Source organism: Capricornis sumatraensis, chromosome 3 (genome assembly GCF_032405125.1).
Source record: "Capricornis sumatraensis isolate serow.1 chromosome 3, serow.2, whole genome shotgun sequence".
Taxonomy (NCBI): Eukaryota; Metazoa; Chordata; class Mammalia; order Artiodactyla; family Bovidae; genus Capricornis; species Capricornis sumatraensis.
In genome coordinates, this window is record NC_091071.1 from 83,228,972 (window position 1) to 83,252,132 (window position 23,161).

The following is a 23,161-nucleotide window of genomic DNA, read 5'->3' on the forward strand; positions in this document are numbered from 1 at the left end:
AATGTTGAACCATGGAAGGGCCTTAGAAATTATTTTATTGATTTATTTCTCTTGTAATTATATCCAAGAGGAAAGTGAGGTTAGGAGAGGCAGGAAGACTATCTGTGTAGTTGAGCTAAGTTTCTGGAATCACACTGTCAGGGTTCAACTCCTGGCTTTACCACTTGCTAGCCATGTGAACTAAGCTGTAAATTCTAAGCTTCAGTTTTCTGATGAGAGGATGAGGAATTAATATTAAGTCCCTCAGAGGGATAATATGTTGTTTTAATGAGAAAACCCCCTTTTCATGCTTGGTAAAATTCCTAACATGTTGTGAAGACTAATTAACTATTAGTTTACTCCTAAAATACAGAGTAGTTAGTGGAAGAACCAGAAAGAGAGCCCGTTTTCTGACTTTTATTCCAGCTACCTTAACAAGTTTAATTGATTCTTTTCTATGGCAGATTAGTTTCCTAGTTTTGGCACTGGCCTGCCCTCTAAACACCTAATACTTAGTAAGAGGGTTGAGCAATGAGAGCTTTTTGTTGGAGCCTTTAAAAGTAAGTGCAAGGTAAAGAGAAAAGATTCTTAAGCAAAAACAAAACAAAATGAGAACAATGATAAAAATTTGGATGAGATGAACAGACAAATTCTTTCCCTCACATGGAATATTTTATGTAAAGCATTTGTATAAGACACTGAGTACCTTTCAAGTCAAGTTTGCTTCCAGTGGTTTAAAAAAGTCAACCAAGGTGAATTGAAGGGAGACATGTCTGGCTGTGTCCTCTCAATGATAACATGCTTGTAAAATGGTGAGCATTTGTAAATCCATGCTGAAATCATAACCATTATTTGAGCCATATCATTGTGAATAGTGTGAATCAATTATTCTTTTAAACATTGTAACACTGCATAATGTTGAAGTTCTTGTTTTTCTTCAGGATTCTCACTAATCTGAAGAAACCAAAGAATATCTTACCATTGAAGTGGGGCAACTAATTGCTGATCAACTCAGCTTCATATATAATGTTCTGTTCAATAAAACATCCTGCATCCCTTTCATGCCTTGCCTACATTATCCTCTAAAAAGCTTCAAGACATTACTTAATGTCAGCCATGCTGACTGGAAATTGATTAGTTTAATCATATATAAAATTATCAGTTTTTAATAGATATTTTAATAGATGTTATTAAAATTAATGTTTTAATAGTTATCATCAAATATGCTCAAATAATTCTAGCTATGAAATTGACAGAAATTATTCTGTTTCTGTTGAAAATAATAATGCTTAAATATAGATTTAGATTAGTATATGGTAGGAACCTAAATCCTTTTGAAAAAAGGGTATATGTAGTCTATGCAGAGTTAAGGCTGGCGTGGAATACTTGGTTCTTTATGACAACGTGATCTATCAAGCCAGTGCTGAGACTACCCACCTCCAGTTTCTTTGTTAGTGAGTAAGAATTGTGTCATATTCCTGTGTGTGTGCTAGTTGTGCAGTTGCATCCAGTTCTTTGTGACTCCATGGAATGTAGCCAGCTGCCAAGCTTCTCTGTCGATGGGGTTCTCCAGGCAAGAATACTGGAGTAGATTGCCATTTCCTTCTCCAGGGCATCTTCCCACCCAGGGATTGAACATGGGTCTCCTGCACTGCAGGCAGATTCTGTACCATCTGAGCCACCAGGGAAGGCCCACTAGACAAAGGGGAGTGACTTAGACCAGCGGTAATTGATTCCACAGGGTTGGACACATTGCAACCAACAAACCAGATGGAAGAGCGTAACAAGCGACGGAGCAGTAACCAAAGGTGTGTGCTGGATCACCTTTAGAAATCAATTTGAAGAATAGATTCCAGTGCTAGGATGTTATCTCACACCAAGATGGCATTCCTAAGGATCAGGCGTTCATGTCCATAACAGCTCGGAGGATAAAGGTGTGCAAAAGTAACTATTGTGAATTTAGCTGTGGTAATAAGATATATGCCGTTTAAAAACTACTCTGGTATCTATGCAAATGTGATATGTATTGAGGGAAACTTCTATTATTTCATGCCAGCAAACTGGCACTAGTTAATAAAGAGATTTCAGTTAATAAATAGAATTAGTGTTACACCAGGAGGTTCAGTAAACACTAGTTGTTCCCAAACCTGGCTGTGAATCTGAATCACATGGACTTTAGAAATTCGAAGAGGCTGTGGGATGGATGAAGAGGCATTCGTAAGAAAAGTGGGATGGCCCAAGGTATTTGTAATTTGAACAATAAAAAAAGCCGTGAGATACTTTGTGACCTATAGAGTAACACCATATAAAATAAAGACACCTGCCCTGAGCACATTGGTATTCTTAAAGGGTGAATCAAGTGTACTCAGGTGTGAATAGAAACCTTCATTAAAAAAAAAAGTGGGACAAATCCGCTTGTGTTTGCCTCTATCCAGTCGTTCTTAACTTTCTTGATTCAAGGGCCTCATTGAGAATCTGAACAAGGTTATGGAAGGCTTCCCAGAGAGATGCACATTTGCATATTCACACAATGCTTTGAATATTAATACTCCCTTCTCTAATGTTCTTGGTCTTATTAGAGAAGTTGAAGTGGCATAACTAATAACTAACAACAGATACAATTGATCAAGTCCTTACCAGTTTTCCAGGTTCTACCTAGACCTACTGAATTAGAAGCTTCAGGGGCTCAAAAGTATATAATTTCATAAAGTTCCTTTGTGGTTTCTGATGAATTTAATTGGATCCCTCTTGGTAAGTCAGAGAAACAAGGGACAAAGAAGTTAAAAATCCAAACTTTACATTCAATAAGCGAGGTTAGGTCATTTAAACTCTGTGAGCCGTAGTCCATTTCACCTATAAAATGGGGAGGGTAGCAGTCCTCACAAGAGTGTGATGGAAATAAAATAGGATAATGTATGACAGCACAAGAGCATGCCTCTTGCATAGAGTAAGCACTGTATGCGTCTTTTATTTATTGTATATACTTATAAGGGGCCCAGTATGTTTACAGTGAGGATATTGTCCTAGTATTAATTTCTTGAGATAAGAAATTCACAACAATTTAATTTTTAAATTAAATTGGTAATAGCAAATTCTTACACTAAAGCAAAAATAAAACAGCAAATGCAAGAGCTGGAGATGGCTTTTCTTTGAGTCACATGATGCACAAACACATGACCAAGGCAGAGCTTCAGAAAACAAAGCTCACAGACCTCCAGATCCACAGGTCTCATCTTTAACCATAATTTTGCAAGGCTTTTGGAAGATTTCCGATTTCTAAAGCTTTAAAATTTTCATATCAGTATAGTGAATTCTTGCTTGTGTGAAAGGAGACCAATTGTTCAGAAGGGTTCAGAACTGGAAAAAGGATAAAGTAAATCATGTTTTCTGTCTAGCAACAAGAAAAACAAATCTCTGAGCATAAGGCAATAAACACTGAAGAGGAGTTAAGATTTAAAGATGTACCCTGATTGGTCAACAAAAAATCAACATTCTTATTGAAAATGTTAGCTTTGCTGCTGCTGGTAAGTCGCTTCAGTTGTGTCTGACTCTGTGCGACCCCATAGACGGCAGCCCACCAGGCTCCCCCGTCCCTGGGATTCTCCAGGCAAGAACACTGGAGTGGGTTGCCATTTCCTTCTCCAATGCAGAAGTGAAAAGTAAAAGTGAAGTCGCTCAGTCGTATCCGACTCTTAGCAACCCCATAGACTGCAGCCTACCAGGCTCCTCTGCCCATGGGATTTTCCAGGCAAGAGTACTGGAGTGGGTTGCCATTGCCTTCTCCAAAATGTTAGCTTTAAAAAGGATAAAAATGGGTGGGGTTTGGGGTAGGCCAAAAAAAAAGGACAGTGAAATAACCATGGAAATAGAAAAGGAGTGAGCAGCCTAAAACAGGGAAGCAATGACTACTGCTTGCCTTTTGAAAGAGATTTTAAGGTATTTTTCATAACTCAGTAACTTATTTGGGAGATTTTCTATCATTTCTTATGTTAATGTGTCTTTGAATCATCCAAAGATCTAAGAAGTGGGTCAGGCAAGTTAAGGTCAATGATGGTGTGTCCAGAAATAGATCACTAAAAGAGCTTAGTATGATTTAGTGACCCATGATGCTTACTCCTTGGAAGGAAAGTTATGACCAACCTAGATAGTATATTCAAAAGCAGAGACGTTACTTTGCCAACAAATGTCCGTCTAGTCAAGGCTATGGTTTTTCCAGTAGTCATGTATGGATATGAGAGTTGGACTGTGAAGAAAGCTGAGCGCTGAAGAACTGATGCTTTTGAACTGTGGTGTTGGAGAAGACTCTTGAGAGTCCCTTGGACTGCAAAGAGATCCAACCAGTCCGTTCTAAAGGAGATCAGTCCTGGGTGTTCTTTGGAAGGAATGATGCTAAAGCTGAAATTCCAGTACTTTGGCCACCTCATGTGAAGAGTTGACTCATTGGAAAAGACCCTGATGCTGGGAGGGATTGGGGGCAGGAGGAGAAGGGGACGATAGAGGATGAGATGGCTGGATGGCATCACCGACTCGATGGACGTGAGTCTGAGTGAACTCTGGGAGTTGGTGGTGGATGGGGAGGCCTGGCGTGCTGCGATTCATGGGGTCACAAAGAGTCAGACATGACTGAGTGACTGAACTGAACTGACTCTATGAATTTAAGATTATTATGGACCCCATTTTATAGAGCAGAAAACTGAGGCTTATGTATCTTAAATAGCTTGCTTGAAGCACTACAGCTAGCCAGTGGCAGAACCTGGAATCAAACTGAAATATGTCTGATGGCAGTGCATACAATCTTAAGTACTCCTTTACAGTACCTCTAAATTTTTATAGAATTTTTTTATAGGCACTTAAGATCCCAGATATTATAACCTGGATTCTAAAAGACTAAAGGACTAGTGAACCTTCTGAATTTATATGCTACATTGTGTGTGTTTGTGCATGCAATGTGTGTTTTTCTGGAGATCCATAGTTTAAGCAGATTCCCATAGGATACCTCATCTAAGTAAGGAGTCAGGCATCTCTATCTGTCAGATTTTAGCTGTGGATTAAGTTAGGCCATCACATAGCCACATGGACCATCTTCCCTCTACTTCTTTCACTGCATAGAATTGCTGTCATTGAGTTGTTTTTGGAATAATGTCCTAGTCTTGAAGAATACTGCCAGAAATAGCTATATAAAATCTACTACTACTAATGTATTTACTTTAGAATATTTTTAAATATATCTTTCAGTGTCTTCTAAACAAAACCCGAAGGAATAAATTACTTTTAGAAGAGAGAATTTACCTTCCTTATGTATCACAAAGAAAATAATGATGCATCCCTTTACTCAAAAGCCAAAATGTCAGGCTCATACCTACAATCCAGCTTTAGTACCTCTGGAGGTATCTTTGGCCTACATACTTGCATTTTACCTCACCCTAGTTATACTCATCTGCTTTGTGTATTTTTCCTTGTTTTGTGTGTGTGTGTGTATATGTATAAACAAATATTTATATGTCTCATTCCATGAATTTTTGGGGGGTGGGGAGAAGGAAGGTTTCATTATTTGTAGCAAGTAAGGTGAATACAAGGCATCTTTCAGAAAGCAGTGTCTGAATTCCATAAATTCTTCTAAAGCATCTAAATTCTTTATAGAACACAGAGGACTATAAATTTAAAATTTAACTTTTCTTCCTTTCTTTTCTGTTACTTCATGCTTAAAGAAAACTAAGAAGAAAGTGAAGTCATTCAGTCGTGTCCGACTCTTTGCGACCATGTGCACTGTAGCCTACCAGGTTCCTCCATCCACGGAATTTTCCAGGCAAGAGTACTGGAGTGGTTTGCCATTTATCTTCCTGACCCAGGGATCGAACCTGGGTCTCCCACATTGCAGGCAGATGCTTTACCCTCTGAGCCACCAGGGAAGCCCCAAAGAAACCAGAAAGTTTAAAGAAAGGCAGAGCTTTAAGACCTTGAAAATGTTTGTTCTTAATTCCTTAACCCTCAAAGATCATTTCAAGGAAATGATCCCCAGATAGGGCAGTATAGTCGATTAAAATAATATAAAAGCCTTCAAGGACAAATGTTTTTCTTACGGATTAACTTAGAGGACTATATCTTGCTTCCCTCCTGCCCCACAAATATTTTCTCAGGCAACATGGATTTCTTTCATTCATGGTTGGATTTTCTGAGAAGCAGCTGTACTGTAGCTATTTTGTGTTGTGAATCTAACAAAAACCACATGGTGTAAACCCAGATTTGAAGGGGCAAAGTTCTCTCTCGGATGTGTATACTTGAGTATCTGAAGGTGAAATCTAGCCAATCAAAAGATCAACATATCAGCATAGGAGTTAGCTAGTATGCTGGTATTTATGCATAGAGTCAACGTTTCCTCAGGAAAGAATTTGGATTTTCTTAACAAGTTACAGTAAGTAATTGGTTAAGACTCTAAGTGTTGGTACCATAGAGCATGATTCTTGAAAACATTTTAAGTCAGATTGGACCAATTAGGAACTCTACTGGGAGACTGTAAAAAGTCAGGAAAAACCATAAGACAGCTTCAGTGGATGTCTGAAAAAAATTGTATATAGAAAATCTTATCCATAGCCTTGGTTTTAATTACCTCCTGTATATCAAGAGAACTCTCAAATTTGTGCTTCTTGCCAAGATCAGTCTTACAAACCCTATATTTACATATATCACTACCAGCTCCACAGCTCTAATGAATGTCTCACCATTTTGAACTCAGTATCTGAAATGGAATTCATATACTTCCAACCTGACTGTTTTTTTCTGAAGTGTAGTTGATTTACAATATTGTGTTACTTTCAGGTGAAGACAAAGTGATTCAATTATATATATATATATATATATATATATATATATATATATATATATATATGCTTTTTCAGATTCTTTTGCCTAATAGGTTATTACAAAATATTGAGTATAGTCCTTGTGCTATACAATAGATCCTTGTTGGCTATCTACTTTATATACAGTAGTGTGTATATGCTAATCCCAACCTGACTCTCTTCGGTGTTTCCTCTCTGAGTGGAATGGCCCACCCAGGGCAGGCATCAGAGCCCCAAGGGATACTTTGAATCATTTTTCCCTTTCCTGTCTCCCCCTCCTCTTTCAACAAACTGCTCTTTTTGCTATTTCCTTTGCCAAAATTGGTTCCTGCCAAAAGTCTTTTTTCATCGAAATGACTGAGAAATCCTCTAGCTAGTGACCTAGATTTCACTCTTGCCTAGGCACAGCCCATTCTCCACGTTAGAAGCTGGAGTGATAGTTTAACATTTCAGTCTGATCACGTCATTCCCTTTATTGAAAAATTTCAGTGACTTCCTATTACTTTAAAAATCAGATACAAATCCTTGATGTGGCTAAAAGGTACCCATGTGATCAGACTCATCTCTAGCACTCATATTCTTCTAAAACCAAGTGCCTACTTGCCTTGAGTCTTTCATACACATGTACACACACATACGTGCACATGCATTCGAGCAAGCACTCAACCTCTGACTAATTTCTATTCTACTTTCAAGTTCTGCTCAACACACTTCCTAACAGAAACTTTCCCTGCTACTTCTGACAGATTCACCCCGTTGTAATTTTTGTAGTACCCTATATTTGCCCTTTCTAATATTTATCACACTTTAATTAATTATGTAACTAGTTTTTAAGATCTTTTCCTTTTGTTTGACATAAATTTCAAAAAAGTAGTTGACATTTCTTTTTTTTTTTCACGTTATATACCAGTGTCTGAAACAGTGCTTTGCATAAAATAGGTATTGGGTGAATTAAGAAAGAATTGATGAACCACCTGTGTAAGTTAGGGCAAAATGCCATTCAAAATAGTTATATGATTTTTACCTTGCAGAAATTATTCTACTTTAATATTGCTATTTCTATTTCCTTTGCAGATAAATCAGTTTTAAACAAAATTTTTAGAAGAGGATGGGCATTTCCATGTACTGAATGCTTACAGTGTAGAAAGGCTTTAGATCATCAAGTGATACTAATTCTAGAGTAATTCTCACAGTTGCCAGTGAGAATTCATGAGACAGGAATGGAGACCCTGAGGATAAGAGGACCATAGTTACAGAGTTATCAAATGACAGAAATGGCAACAATTCAAAGGTCTCAACAAGTAAGTTCACATTTTGGAAACAATAGGACCAAATTTATCTTCTGACTATGGATAATATCTTTTATGTTGTATGCATTCAATAAATATTTATGAACAATTATGCCAACTTATTTAGATTTTTGTTAAAAAAAAAGATGCTGGGATCTAGGTCTATTTGACTCAAGTGTCAAGAAACCATTTGCATCACATTATGGTCACTCCATTTATGGAATGAATGAAGAAAGGCTCTTAGCAGTAGTGCTTTGACATGTACACTGAAGATGTATTAATTTTTCATAAAACTTAAAACTAAAGTGAAACTTTAGGGCTTTGTGGGAGCCATCTTAATTAAATCAAGATAAAACATAGCAAGATTTCCATCTGTTTCTATGTCATGTGCTTTCAGATACTTTGACCTTAGAGATTTATGAAAGATTATGAAAAATCCTGTTCTCTATTTCATTTATCTTCCCTTGTGGCTCAGTTGGTAAAGAATCTGCCTGCAATGTAGAAGACCTGGGTTTGATCTGGGTTAGGAAGATCCCCTGGAGAAGGCAAAGGCTACCCACTCCAGTATTCTGGCCTGGAGAATTCCATGACTGTATAGTCCATGGGGTCACAAAGAGTTGGACAAGAGCTACTTTCACTTTCACTTTAAGGACATAAAAACTTGCTAATATGTCTTCCCAGACCTGGAGGAAACAGATGACAACTGGTTGTCCACTTCACTGCCTCCCTCTGGGCTTGGTCTCTTAAGAGATCACTGCTTCAGGGTAATGGGATAGGCCACCCTCTTCAGCAAAACTCATATTTGATGCTTTTGATTTCAGACCTATCAGTCATCCACGGATACGTCTGGTGCTGTACTGAATTGGGTCCCTTACTACTCTGTGTGTGCACCTAAGTATGTGTCTCTTTTGGTGCTTTGGATTCTGATATGGTTCTTCTGTGAAGCGGTAAGGCCACATCTGTGTAGCTGTGGGGAAAGAAAGAGGGTCTCACTTTAAAAAGTTGGATAGTCCTGGAGTTGATGATGTGGTGAAGAGGAGCATTCTCAGAGAAGAAGGAACATTTAGAAGGTGGGCTTTAGAAAGGCAAGCGGAAATGTCTGTTGCTCCCTGGGGTCAGCCTCCCCCTAAAGTGGACTCTGTGGGACAGGCCACAGGGAAATCAATCTGAAGCTGGGGTTGGAAATGCCTCTCTAGGAGACCACGAGATAAAACATGGACAACCAATGTTTTATTAACTGTGTTGCCTGGTTGTATCCTCCTTTCTGGTTTGGTTTCCCTTTTTATTATATCAGAGCTTAAAGTGGAGTTTGATTCTCTCTTGCATCCCTGGATCAACTTTAGTACTAGGAATTTAGAGAACAGTCGTGTTCCGCATTAAGCTGGTTTATTACAGGTGAACATTTTCTTCTATTTAGGTCCCAGTGTCCCCACTCTCTGGGCCCATGTGGTGGTAACAGAGTGGTTTATTAAGTTGTTTATCCATCTACCTCTTCACCAAAGGACAATATTCTCTCTATCGAAACCTTGGAAGATATTAGACTTGAGTTAGATATTAGACTTGAGCAAGATTCTGGACTCTTTATTTATTTTAAAATTTTGTTTATTTATTTTAATTAATTTATTTTTTAATTGCAGGATATCTTTAGAGTCTTTTTCTAGTAAGTGTCTCCATAAGCCCTCAGATTTTCCCCATAATCATTGCTGTTTTCTGAAAGTCATGTAAGAAAAAAAAGTTTATTTCTTAAAAAAAAAAAAACACCCATGAAGGCATGATATACAAATATTCAGCTATTATACTAGAATGATAGAATTTTGTTCATTCTGAAATATTTATTGACCAATAACAGTAATGATGCTAAAGCTGAAACTCCAGTACTTTGGCCACCTCATGCAAAGAGTTGACTCATTGGAAAAGGCTCTGATGCTGGGAGGGTTGGAGGCAGGAGGAAAAGGGGATGACAGAGGATGAGATGGCTGGATGGCATCACTAACTCGATGGATGTGAGTTTGAGTGAACTCCAGGAGTTGGTGATGGACAGGGAGAACTGGCGTGCTGTGATTCACGGGGTCACAAAGAGTCGGACATGACTGAGCGACTGAACTGAACAGTACAATTTCTGAACCTTTCTTGTTTGAATGGGAAGAATGGGTGGGAGATTAGGAGCCCTTCTTAGAGGACAGGGCAAAAGGGTAGGGAATAAGAGAGGCTAGAAATATCAAAGACAAGCTGGGCTTCCTTGCCTCTTATCTTGAAGTGAGGCTACTTCCCTTCAACTGGATATGAGTACTTTTGCAAGAGTGGGAAGTGATAAACTATAAGCCGACTTGGTTTTCAGTGATGGGTCAAGTACTAGCTGATTTTTCTTCAACCACAACAGTTTCTTAAGTATTTGATCCCCAGAGAATCCATAAATAGAAGTATCAGCATACGTTACACCTCTGTACAATAGATAAGGAGAAGGGGCATACCAAGAAAATAATGTACCCATATTCCAGCATGTCATGATTTACTATATAGTTGATAATCCTAATGTAGGAGTCACCTGGAAGGAAATGAGTGGCTTGATAATGACATTATGAACTTCTAAGACCAGAACACATGTGGGGCCCCAATCACAAGACAAGTACCCTACTTGGCAGCTGGATAGTAAAAGCTTTGCATCACAGATAATCCAACAGAAAGTAACTGAATTTGAATTTTGGGGGGTATCACTCAGCATCCTTCACATCACTCTCAAATTTGTTCCTCTGGAGCTTTGGGCAGTAATGCTTTCCATCATTGTTCTTTTTGGTTTCTTGTCCTTTAAGGTTTTAGAAGAAGCCCTGACTTTTGAGTTTAGGAACAAGAATCCTACTTTTTAGCGGAGAGAAAGCGAATATTTTGATAACTAGTTTTAGGACTTTTGTTATTTGCAATCTTTTTTTATCTTGTGTATTTTATGTTTTACATTTTGTTTTGAAAAACATGGAGAAGCAAGGCCCTGCCAGACAGATAATCAGGCAAATAGAAAGGAACAAACACAATCATGTGGCCTCTTTCATTTGGAAGCATGGCAACCAATATTTGTACATAAACTTTATTATCATAATAGAATAGGAAAGCAAACATCCAGTATTTTCTAAAGAATTTCACCACCAACAATACTAAATCCTTGTAATTTTAATTATATTTAAGTATTTATTTCCTTCTCACATAAATGATTAGAATTCTATTCCTTGTGTTTGTCCAACTTTTTTAAAAATTCAAAAAGACTTCCACATAATTTTTATCTCATTATCAAAGATTTTTTGCTTGGGAAAATATTATTATTCCCAGTTTGTGACAATAGAACTATTAACACATTTGCATAATAATCTAAAGTATTCCATTCACAAAATAAACCTTGGAGAGATATTTCCCCATTTTATAGATGAAGAATATAAAATGTTCTAAAGTTGTGGCCAAATAGGGTTTACATCAGAGAAGGCAATGGCACCCCACTCCAGTACTCTTGCCTGGAAAATCCCATGGATGGAGGAGCCTGGTAGGCTGCAGTCCATGGGATCGCTAAGAGTTGGACACGACTGAGCGACTTCACTTTCACTTTTCACTTTCATGCACTGGAGAAGGAAATGGCAACCCACTCCAGTGTTCTTGCCTGGAGAATCCCAGGGACGGGGAAGCCTGGTGGGCTGCTGTCTGTGGGGTAGCACAGAGTTGAACATGACTGAAGCGACTTAGCAGCAGCAGCAGCAGCAGCAGGGTTTACAAAAGGTCTGAAACATGAATTTCTGGTTCTAGCTTTGTAAAGATTAAATAACTTGTCTGAATTCTGGAAGTGTGATTAGAATCCCAGTCTTCTGATTCCCAGCTCGCCATTTTTTTTGGACCACCTGTGAACATTCATCTTATTTGGAGGGAATTCTCTACCTTAGGCATCCTTATCCCTCACTATAAAAACCAGGTGCTTGCTTCCCAAGCCTTCCTTGACGCTACAGTTAGAGTGAAGAAAGCTAGTTAGTGTTCACATGTAGCATCAGGAGCGATCCTAGCAGAATCATCCTCTGTCCAGCCTTGGGGTGTTGATGGTGCCAGATGCACTGTCGGCATCCACTGGGACACAAGCTGGAGCACCTCAAAGGCCAGCAGGGTAGCGGGACGGCCATACTGCCCCTGTCTGTGTAACTTCCAAGCTTAGTTTCATGGGCTTTTCTAGAGAAGTTACGAGCTGTTTAGTATTCTCTAGTAAATGTCATTCCTGCTTAAACTTATTAAGGTAGGTTTCTTTTATTTGCAGCTAAAACCTTGCCTGATATAGAGCTCAAATTTCTTTTACTGGGATGACTTTGCCTCCAAGCCAGAGAGTTTCTTAGTGAACATTCTTTGGTCCCTTTTAAGGTGTGAAGTGAAGTCAGTCAGTCATGTCTGACTCTTTGCGACCCCATGGACTATAGCCTAAAAGGCTCCTCTTCTTGCTCAGTTTTAGTATTCACTCTCATTATTGGTACTTACCCCAACTACAGTCTCTGGTTTTGCAATGTGAATACAAAGGGGCAGATCTTTAGCTATGAAAACACTGCTGTCATTGAGGTAAGTCATTCATTCAACAAATACAGTGCTAGTGTATAGGGAGCAGGGAGAAAAATGGACATACACTTGGAAAAGCAGGTTTGGGGCAGTATGGTTGAGAGTCTTAAATGTCATTATTCTTTCAGTAAGTATTTATTCAGTGCTCATTATGGGGTCTCACAGAGTCGGACACCATTGAAGAGACTTAGCAGCAGCAGCAGCATTATGTGCCAAGTTAATTTCTGCTGCCAATGTCAGAACTACCAGTATTAGAACTAGCAATGTCTTAGGTAGCACTCAGTTACATGATCGCAGATTCTTTACCAACTGAGCTACTAGGGAAGCCCAGTTACATGATCACATTTGTGCTATAGAAAGATCCCTCTGACTGGTGGGTCCATGAGAATAGATTGCAGAGGAATGAACCTCAAGGAAGGCAGACCAGTGAGGAGGCATTTTTGACATTTCAAGCTAAAGGAGATGATGACCTGAGGTCGGATGTTTGCAGTGAGATGAAAAGAAGTGAAAAAAATATGAGAGATTTTTTATAAAAGTTAGAATCCATAGAAACTGCTGATCAATTGAATATAAAAGATGATACAGGAAAGTGATAAGGGGGAAAAAACAGGTTCTTTGTTTGGGGTTAAAAATATCTGTCCTCTTTGAGTCATTTACTTAGGAAAGGATAGATTTGTACTGAATAATCTAACTCTCCTATTTCCTGTGACCTCACTCTGGTAGAATATAATTATAGGCCCACTCTAAGGAAGTGACCCAAACAGTAGTGGCTTGCTTACTGGGAACTGGATCTCTGACCTGCCTTTTACAGATAGAGCCTGTATTGAATGCAGCTAATCAGCTCAGCACATTGACATTAGGCAGCAGAAGAGAAAACAAAGTTTGAGTTTGTGGAAAGACCTTATTTATTAATAGTATTAAAAGCATATGAAAATCAGTGAAGGGGTACAACCATTTTGGAAGGTGATGAAAATACATAGTGTGAATCTTAAAAAAGACTTTAAGCTTTTATTAGTGGCAGTTGAGCTAAGAAACTGTTTGGTATTCCCCTATTATCCATATCCACAGAGGGGAGTCATTAGTTTTCTTTTTTTATGAGACCTGGGCTGTCCCATGGAGGTATACACTTGGAAGGTACATATTGTAGAATGTCAACAAAGGTCCTAAAACACATGACTATTTTCATGTAATAGAATTAACAACAGATGAAGGAGAAGGAGAAGAAGTGAAATGAAATCAGGATTCCCCAAGGCAAAGATTTTTGGGATTAAGAGACAAGATGAGTGGAGACAAGTGTCTCATGCACTTCTTTAGAGAGAATGTGAGTTTAGGGAAGGAAAAATGCAGTAAAAATGAGAAAAGATTAGACCTTGACAGTATATAACAAATTATCATAGCAAGCCTCCTCACCATATGCTTGTTCAATGACAAGTTCATGTTCCAAGATGAAATGAGAAATTAAGATGCATGGCATTCGTGATTCTGAAAAGGATAATAACAAAAGAAACCTGTATGATAAAAAAAAAATACCTAAACAACCACACTCAACCAGTAGTCATTTTCAAAGTTCTGTTATTTCACATTTATTTGTATGGATGTGAGAGCTGGACTGTGAAGAAGGCTGAGCGCCGAAGAATTGATGCTTTTGAAGTGTGGTGTTGGAGAAGACTCTTGAGAGTCCCTTGGACTGCAAGGAGATCCAACCAGTCCATTCTAAAGGAGATTGGTCCTGGGTGTTCTTTGGAAGGAATGATGCTAAAGGTGAAACTCCAGTACTTTGGCCACCTCATGCGAAGAGTTGACTCATTGAAAAAGACTCTGATGCTGGGAGGAATTGGGGGCAGGAGGAGAAGGGGACGACAGAGGATGAGATGGCTGGATGGTATCACCGACCTGATGGATGTGAGTATGAGTGAAGTCTGGGAGTTGTTGATGGACACGGAGGCCTGGCGTGCTGTGATTCATGGGGTCGCAAAGAGTCGCACATGACTGAGCGACTGAACTGAACTGAACTGCCTTATTAATTCAGAATGTTATTCTGCAAATGTATCAAATCTTTATAATTTATACCTGCTTAGATTGGTTATATAAGATTTACTCACCCAAAGTCTGTTTTGCTGATGGGTTATGAACTTCTCAATTATTTGTTTTTTTTTTTGTTTTCCTTTGATGATGAGAATCCAGGAGTCATGATATAATGTTGCTATGGTAATGAATATGTACAAATAGATGATTAAGGGTGGGGAGAAGGTTAAATCTTGAGAAACATATTTTCATGTAAATTTTCTTCCAGTGAAGTTAAAAAAAATCTCACAGGTAATTTTTTTTCTGTTACATACAAAAATGTGAAAGATGTACTGTATTATATCACATTTTGAACAATGCATTTATGCTGCTTATATTAAATAGCAAGAGTCACTCCAAAGAGTATTTTGTTAATAATACTCTTTTTAAATAATAGCTCATTTTAAAAGATACTGCATTCAAACTGGATTAATTTCCATAGGTGTGTTTATGTGCATACACAAATAAAGTATATTCTTTTAAGTAAAAATTGGGGCACATTATAAGGGTGAAACTCTTTTCTTAAAGCATATCAAAAATATTTACAGTTGTCTAATATTTCTACAGTTGCCTAAATATTTACTTTGCCAGCCATTGGAATTTAATATTTGGATAGTAGTTAACACTTTACTTCAAACCTGCCATAGTACTGATGTTGGAAGGAGAATATGCACTTAGGACAGAGGAAAATGGGATTTGAAGGTGTAGTGTGAAATAATCCTGTAAACTAATGTATTTTGACTTTGAAATATTAATTTTTTTTGTTGTATCACAGAACATTGCACCAAGAATTCAAGAGTTCCTCCTTCCTTCATTGGCTGGCCACATGTTGACTGGCAAGTTACCTAACAAGTCTTGGCTTTTGTATACTGTGCTTAAGTCAAAACAAACATAATGATCTTTTGCCATTTGAAGATGATTCATTAGACCAGCACTGTCCAATAGAGACAGAATATGAGTCACATATGTAATTTAAAAATTTCTAATAGCTATATTAAAAAGTAATAAGCAATAGGTGAAATTGATTTTAGTAATATACTTTATTTAACCCAATGTAGCAAAAATATTATCACTTCAAAATGTAAATAATATAAAAATTATTACTGATACATTTTATATTCTTATTTCATAGTAAGTCTTTGAAATCCAGCATGCATTTTATACTTACAGCACTTGTTCAAGTGGTCACTATTCACATGTGGCTGGCAGATACCACAGTGGGCAAGGCTGGCAGATACCACAGTGGGCAATGCACCATTAGGCTAAGAGGAAAATATTTGTTTAGAAGTTTGTTTAGAATATTGACATTCAATATCAGACTTCTTAGGATACTAACCTTGCTTTCTTAGAAGATGAGAGTTTTCCAACTTGCAGGTACACTGCTTACTGTATTTAAGAGACTAAATATGTGCAAGGTAAATATCTGACATTAGTGTAATGCCTTAAGGTTTGACAGTATGTTCACATTCACTACTCTTATTAATCCCGTTGTAGTTCTGAGAAATAAGGAGGAAAGAAGTTCCATTTACTTTTGAGGACAGGCCCCAAACTTGAGGCTCTAAGTCTCATGATCCAATGGTAGATTCCAATCTAGGGTATACTTACCAAATAACGAGCAAGCCAAGTCAGTCAAAATGTAATGTGTCCTAGCATTTTCTTGTCTTTTCTCAAAAAAGCATCTGTTTTGTGGGTGTCTGGAAGGGCTCAGGCTTGTCCCACATCTCCATTTTTTGTTGTTTTGTTTACTTAGATCCAGAGTGAAAGGAGAACAAAGTCATTTTATGCTTACGAATGTTTTGATTCATGCAAAGTGGTGGTGGTGTTTGGGCTGGGTGAGATCCTCAAGACTGTCAGTATCATTCAAAGTCTGACAAACATCCCACCCCCAATACTGTGGTTTCTTCGATTAAGTCAGCTGTATACATCATTTCACCTTCATCTATGAAAGATTTCATCTATAAAGTCTTTCATAGACTTCAGAAAGAACATGCATTATTTAGTGCTAAACTGGATGCAGAAGCAAGTAATATCTCTTACTCTAAAGCAATTAATTTATATGACAGCCATGCTTCAAAGAGCCACCTCAATAGCACCAATAACACCAGTACTGGATTCTTGGCTTTCTGTGTTTTTCAGTTTAAAATAATTCCATTCAGACTGACATATATACACTACTATATATAAAAGAGGTAACTAATAAGGACTGATGCTAAAGCTGAATCTCCAATACCTGGGCCACCTGATGCAAAGAGCCAACTTGTTAGAAAAGACCCTGATGCTGGGAACGATTGAAGGCAGTAAGAGAAGGGGACGACAGAGGACGAGATGGTTGGATGGCATGACCAACTCGATGGACATGAATTTGAGCATGTTCTGGGAGTTGGTGATGGACAGGAAAGCCTGGCAGTGCTGCAGTCCATGGGGTCGAGAAGAGTCAGAAATGACTGAGCGACTGAAGAACAACAAGGACCTACTATATAGCAGGAGGAATGCTACTCAATAGTCTCTTAAGGCCTATATGGGAAAAAGTTTTAAAAAGAGTGGATATATGTATATGTATAATTGACTTACTTTGCTGTACACCTGAAACTAACATAACATTATAAATCAACTATACTCCAGTAAAAATTTGAAAAAATCCTACTCACTTTAATGTACAGGCTATATACATGGATTGAATTTAGGCTAATTATTAATTGCTAAGACTGCCCTTATACTTGCAAACACAATTCACATGGGAAACACTCATTTGATAAGCCCCAGCGATTTAAACAACACTAAAACAAGTTTCTAATATATTACTTTATATCATTCTTCACCTCTCCTTAAACTCTGTGTATGATTCTACTCTGTCCCTCAGTGTTTCAATTACTAAAACTGTAGTTGCTAAAATATCTTCCGTAGGACTGGTCCTCTGCTGCTGCTGCTGCTAAGTCGCTTCAGTCGTGTCCGACTCTGTGCGACGCCATAGACGGCAGCCCACTAGGCTCCCCCGTCCCTGGGATTCTCCAGGCAAGAACACTGGAGTGGGTTGCCATTTCCTTCTCCAGTGCATGAAAGTGAAAAGTGAAAGTGAAGTTGCTCAGTCGTGTCCGACTCTTCGCGACCCCATGGACTGCAGCCTACCAGGCTCCTCCGTCCATGGGATTTTCCAGGCAAGAGTACTGGAGTGGGTTGCCATCGTCTTCTCCGGACTGGTCCTCTGCTTCCTTCCAAACCTGGATTACGCACTGCAGACGACCACATCGCGTGGCGCAGGTAGTCTGCCTTCGGTTGCCATTCATAGAAGGATGGGTTGCTAGGGAGAAGAGTTGCTTGAAGGTACCAGATCAGAGAAGAAATCTGTTAAAGCACAGCCCCAGGGAACCCAGGCAGTGGGGTAACTGATTATTTCCAGAGTTGAACACAGAGGGCGCCCTTCCACAGAGGAGCCCACCGCCAGGACGTGGCGGAGCGTGCAGCCTGGGTGTTTCAGGGCTCAATCACGTTCGAAAACCTGGAGGGCACTGACGACAAGTGAGTGTCAGGAGACCTGGACGCGTGGATCTACAGTAGGAGACTACAGAGCGGGGCCACCAGGAAACAACTGCCACAGGGTTTAAGTTTTCCTAAAGTCTCAGTAGGGGTTTCCCTCCTGTCCCGATCCGCTTCTCAGCGTCCCCAGTCCTGGGGACTCAGCGTCCCCAGTCCTGGGAACTCCGCGCCACCCCACCATCTTTCTTATTCCGCTCCCTACCCATCCCCGCCCCGCCTCTGGGCGATCTCACTGCCTCTCCCACCAGCCGCCTTTGCCCGCCTGCTGGGCAGCGCCAGGCCCCGGGCAGCTGCCGGAGAGCCCAGGGGCGGAGGCGCGGCAGGGGCGGGCTCTGTCGCCCCCCCCCCCCCAACCCCCCGCCCCTGCCAGCCCGGCTGCGGGGCCAGTGGCTGGAGCCCCGCGCACAGCCAGCCGCGGGGGGCGGGGGATGGGGGAGGCAGGGGAGGGGGACGCCAGCGCTGAATAGAGCCAACCGCACACTTCAAAAGGGTGCCGGGCTGCGCTTCCTTTCCGTGCCCCGGGAACTTCAAAGCGGCCCGCGCGGCCCCGGCCGCTCCTCTCCCGGGCCTCGAAGCCCGGGCGCGGCGCCTTGTGGCCATGACCCGAGCGCCCTGCGCCGCGCTCCGCCAGGCTCTCCTGCTGCTCGCCGCCGCCGCCGCACTCTCGGCAGGTACCATAGGCTCCCTTTTCTCCGAGCCCGCGAGGGTGGAAGTCGGGGGCTGTTTGCGGGTGGGCGAGGGATGGGGGAAGAAGGTGCTCCGAGCGAAATGACCTTCCTCGGGGAGGGGTGGGTAGCGCCAGTTGGATTGAGAGAGGCGTGGGATAGGGCGCAGCGTGGGCACCTGACGTCTGATAGCGGGGTAGACAGGTGTGTCGAGGATGAAGCCACTAGGAGGAGGGAAAAAGCTACAGGGACGTGGGGGTATGGTGTTAGAGGGGAGCTGAGGGGAGCTGAGTGGCAGATTGGGGGGCAGTTTGCAGCGGAGGGAGTAGGAGAGTGTGGGTGTGCGCAGGGCTTGGGAGTTGGGTGACACCCTGAGTTCACTCTGCTGGGTTAGGGACGCTCCGTGCTGAGCTCCGGAGATCTGAGCAAGGATGAGGAGACGGTGGTGGGAGGGTAGGGACTGGTGGTGGCAATTCAGTCTGAGTTTTAAGAGATGAGGGTTACCTCAAAAGCCGCTGCTGCCAAGCTCCGTAGGTGGGAGTGGGAGCTTAAATCTGCGTGGTTAGCAAGGCACAGTGCTTTCGAGGTATGATCTTTACTAAGAGTTGCAGGGGAAAAAAATGTTCTGGCAAGAGTCCCAGCGTTTATAACAGGTCTGTGCTTTGATAGGCTAAATAGAACCCTCGGCCCAAGCTAGAAATTAAACATTTCTTTATAATGTTGACTAGAAACTGGGGCAAATGCATCTTTTAGTAAAATTGTAGTGTGCTATGATGAAAAACCGTTTAACCCTAAAACTCTTCTCATTATAACGTTATTCTCCGTTATGGAGAGACACCAGGAACAGATTCCTCGCTAACTCATTCTTTAAACATTCCAAAAAGACATTTAAAATATTTGCACATAAAAACTGGTGTTTTTCCATTGGGCTGTACTTTGTCCAAAGATGATTTTTATGCATTTTTGTGACAATCTGTTTGACATTAATGGCTATACTCCAGGTAGTTTTCGTCTTAGCGACATATTGGGGAGAATGTTTTGAATAGTATGATTGCTGTCACATGCAGAGTCAGTGTTTCAGACGGTCTGAGAGACTTACCAAACATTGTATTCAAATGAGAATTTAATTGTTGGAAGTGATCAGTTGATGCAATATGAGGATTAAAACATTTCAGTTATCTTTGAAAAGGCCAGCCTCTTAGGAGAGCGGTTACCCAGAGACTTAGCCAGAAGATGATGTGATAAAGGGAAACATTTGTGTTCAGAGTCAGTAAATTCATCAATGGGAAGAAAAATGACTATGGAAAGTCTTTATAAGAAATGGGCAGAAACTCCACTAACTTGGAGTATTCAAAGTGCTCTTGATTTAATTGAATTTACACACTTTTACACACACATACACAGTCTGCTGGAGATCACAGTTCTGCCTGGGTACCTCTGAAGTTGCCTCTGAAGGCTATCTGTACACCCTTTTTTATTTCAGGAAACTAATAGTTTTGTGGCAGACATTTAAACAGTAGACTCAATTATTTTTTAATCTGGCTTGAAAGGTTTATTATGTGACAGAATCTTTAGAAAATTTCAGTGTTTAGAAACACTAGGCATAGCAACATAGGAAAATATGCCCTGCTATGTTCTCAAAAAGGCATGGAAACTTGAAATTAAAATGTCCAAAAAACAAAGAAAATAGATCGTCTCTTCAAATTTGCTTGTCTCCTGAAAATTTGAAAAAAAGAAGTGAAAGTTGCTTAGTTGTGTCCAACTCATTGTGACCCCATGGACTCTACAGTCCATGGAATTCTCTGGGCAAGAATACTGGAGTGGGTAGCTGTTCCCTTACTCCAGGGAATCTTCCCAACCCAGGGATGGAACCCAGATTTCCTGTATTGCAGGCAGATTCTTTACCAGCTGAGCCACCAGGGAAGCCCAAGAATACTGGAGTGGGTAGCCTATCCCTTCGCCAGGGGATCTTCCTGACCCAGGAATTGAACTTGGATCTCCTGAATTGCAGGTGGATTCTTTACCAACTGAGCTATTGGGCAAAGGCTATGGAAAATGCCTGATATGGAGATAATGTGGCAATATAGTAGAAAAGTACCTATCAAAATCGAACTTTTACAGTGAACTTTTCTATGTGGAATGAAATCATTTTCAAATCTCTTTAAGAAGCTTTACTTCTCTTTGTGTCCCACAGAAAAAATGTAGATTGTGCATTGCATTTTTGAGTCTTGCTTTTATAAAAATCTTTGATTATTTGATAGAGAGATTCAAGGTAATTTATTTCATCTTTTAAGTTGTTTTTCTCATGTAGTTACCTTCATTAATTTTGACCTAGTCACTTACAAATTGTATTGTTAATCACATTTACCAACTTTTGAAAACATACATGCCATGATTGACATATTATATGAGAAGTTGCTATTGACACAGTGACGTAGCAAAACTGCATGACAGAAAACATCACTTTCCAATTTGACTCTGCTGAGCACCAGGCCTAGGACCTGAAATATCTGAAAATATTGATGAACCAATAAACCCTTTTTGCTTTGGCTGTTCTCCTCCAGCATCTCCAGCACCTTAGGCGCATTAAGCCTTGACAGCAGAGTAGAAATCATTGCTCCTTGCTGAGAATCTCAGAGGGTAACTGCTGATCTGGTAGAAACTTAGAGAAAATGTTTATTGGTCTGGATAAAAAAATTAGATTGCTCTGAGTTGCTCTAATTATCTGTTTCTGTGTTCCTTGTTGTTTGATAAGGAAGACCTGACATGATCTCACAACATTTATCATGTGTATTAAACAACAAATTGCCAGAAAATGTCTTGGGGTTCTCAAATTTGAAGCTGGACTTGAATATTATACAGATTTACACATTGTATATCCTCTACTTATTTTATGAAAGTCCTTTGTCTTCTAGTTGGAAAGGATTATTAGGCTTCTAGAACGCTAGGTGCTATTACTCTAAAAGTGAATGAGAACTTTCATTTAATAACTTGAGTGGGATTGGGGGTTTCAGGTGATGAGTTTTGTCTTGTTTTCCCACTTAACAGCAGTTAGCAGTTCCTACTATACATTTTAAGCTGAGCTGAAAGTGAAAGCCTTGGACTGACAGTTTATCATGCAAAAGATGTCACCTTTGCCTTTCTTTAAGGACAGTCATTTATTGGTTGACTGACACAAATGTAGCAAGAGGCTCCGTGGTTCTGAAAAAGAGACTGTGCAGGAGTATTGGGGGCATAGTTCTTCATTGTCTCTGCTGCCTGAACCCATTGAGAGTTCCTCCATTTTACTACAAGGATGCAAAAATGAAGTATTTGAGGTGTGAGAGAATGAGAGGAGCAAAGGATGACGCCCAGTTTTCACCTAAGCAATAGAAGAGACCATTAAGAGGGGTGAGGCTAACTGCAGGAGCAGTCTGAGGAGGACTGAGGCATGCAAGCAGAGAGACGGAGCTTGGTGTTGGGTATGTTGAGCTTTAAATGTCTATTAAGCACTGGGTGGAGATGTCAAGTGAGCAGTTGGTTGTATTGAGTCTGGAGTTTTGTGGGTAAGACTAACCTGAAGCTTAAAAATCTAGAGCCAAAGGCATTTACAGATAATTTTATAAGCCACATTAAATAGTCATATACTTAGCAAATCATAGCATGTCCAGTTAAACTGAATTTCAGACCAACAACAAATAATTTTTTAGTATGTTACAAATATGACATGGAGCATACATGTATTAAAATTAATTGCTGTCTAATATCAATTTAGCATGGCATTCTGTACTTTTATCTGGCAATCTAACACTAAAAAAATATTGTAGTGAGATGAACTGCTTCAAATATATGAATTCCAAGCCTTTGCATTAGAAAATGCGCCTATTTTCCTGTTCTTGTCTCTTAAAACTTCTGTTCTTGTTCTGCCGCCATCTCCATATGTATCTCTGAATAGGTCACTTCCAAGCCTTTGAACTGGATGTCTCCACGGCTTAGTCAACAGTAAGGGATACCCAGACTTTCCTAACTTACAGGAAGGAGTACTGTAACATGAAAGAACGTGTGAAAAAGAAGAAATACTCTAGACTCTGTGAATGATTTATTATTATGTGAAAGCAGTTGGTTTTTCCCAAGGTTATGTTTTTTTTTTAAATGTGATTGTTACTTTCAGATCCATTTTTAGAGCACAGGGGGACTGGTTCTACCCTGGGATACAGAGATTTGAGGACACTCAAGTCCCTTA